Genomic DNA, 1,890 nt, shown 5'->3' with positions numbered 1-1,890 from the left:
ACCACCTAATACCTTATTAGAACTTGTACCAATCCTTAAAACACCTAAAACAACGCCGGAAACCCGAATTAATCAATGATTCAAGTCTAAGAACCTCAAATTCCAACCAAACACGCTTTCGATCAAAAACCTAACCAAACCTCGTCCGAATGACCTGAAATTTTGCACACACATCCCAAATGACATGACGGAACTACTGTAACTTCCGGAATTCCAATCCGACCCTCGGATCAAAAACTCACTATCGGACCGGAAACTTCAAAAATACAAACTCCGGCATTTCAAGCCTAAATGAGCTACGGACTTTCAAAATACATTTCGAACACGCTCCCAACCCCGAAATCACCTAACGGAGCTAACGGAACCATCAGATTTCCATTCCGAGGTTGTCTTCACACTGTTCCGATCGGGGCGTAAATTCCAAAAACGTCCGGCAGGGTCGTTACATCTCTGCATTCACACATGAAAGGAAAAAATCAAAAGCAGAAGGAAGTACATCACCTGAGATACATAATTGCAAAATGATGATTAGATGCTTAGCAATTTACTCATAGAACAACGAAAAATCACAAAGAACGATTTTGGATGAAATTTTCCCCGGCAAATTTTCGGTGAAAGAAAAAAGGGAACTATACGTTTTTTCTAATCCAATATATGCAAGAGGAGAAATTCAGTTAGTTTTTAAAAGGAAGGAGAGTGGAGGAAGTGGGAGTAGTTGGTGGTTTTTATTGGTAGTTTCTAATGCTTGAAAAATTTAAAATTTTTGAATTTTGAAAAAAAAACGTGTCTTGCAAGAGGAGAAATTGAGTTAGTTTTTAAAAGGAAGGGGAGTGGAGGAAGTGGGAGTAGTTGGTGGTTTTTAATGGTGGTTTCTATTGCTTGAGGAGAAATTGAGTTAGTTTTTAAAAGGAAGGGGAGTGGAGGAAGTGGGAGTAGTTGGTGGTTTTTATTGGTAGTTTCTATTGCTTGAAAAATTTAAAATTTTTGAATTTTGAAAAAAAACGTGTCTTTCACATCTATTTTTAAATGAATTTGAATTTTGAAACTCCAAGAAAGTTGGAGGATTGTCCAAATTTTTTACATATGTCAATTTAATGTTTTGCCACTTGTCATCACAATAGTTCCTTGCCTCTCCTATTCTATATTAATAGATTTTTGAATAAATGTAATATAACAAATTAAGAAAATTCTATGTTAGGATCAGAAACCCGGGTAGTGCGAAATTTAGCCTAACAATATTATAATGATAATAACAAAGACAATGGAAGTTGATAAAATGATAATTAAAGAAGATAAAGAAGACACCAATTTAATGTGGTTTGATCAGTGTGACCTATGTCCACAAGCAGAGAAGAGCATTTTCACTATAACAACAAGAGTACAAAATTAGTGTAAAAACTCTAATTAATCCCAAATACACCAAGAGAATAACCTCACAAGATCACTCCAAAGAAAAGGTTCACACAAGTGTTTCCAATACTCAACTCTCTTACAAAATACTCTTAATAAATAAAAGGAGGAGAAAGAAAGATAAGAGTGAAAAGCTCTTGAATTTGGTGTGTCTTCAACCGAGGAGAAATTATTTATAGGTAAGAAAGCATTGGGCTCAAATAATTTTATAGTAGCATTTTAATCTTTTACCACACAATGACAAAACTTGGTCCCCAAGTTGAATTTGCTAGCAAGTGAATTTGGCATGTGCCAATATCTATCACATGGTGGACCCCTCAAGAAGCCAAAAGGTTGGCCATATTACAAATCTCCACCTTGACCTAATTTTGGCTCATATAATAAATATGCTCCACCCTCTCTGCAAAAGCCCATACGGACAAGATCATTCTTCATACATAGCAATCAAGTCCAAGCAGAGCTTGAACTTGCTAATGGGAA

Source organism: Nicotiana attenuata, unplaced genomic scaffold (genome assembly GCF_001879085.1).
Source record: "Nicotiana attenuata strain UT unplaced genomic scaffold, NIATTr2, whole genome shotgun sequence".
Classification (NCBI taxonomy): domain Eukaryota; kingdom Viridiplantae; phylum Streptophyta; class Magnoliopsida; order Solanales; family Solanaceae; genus Nicotiana; species Nicotiana attenuata.
This window is presented reverse-complemented; position numbering follows the sequence as displayed.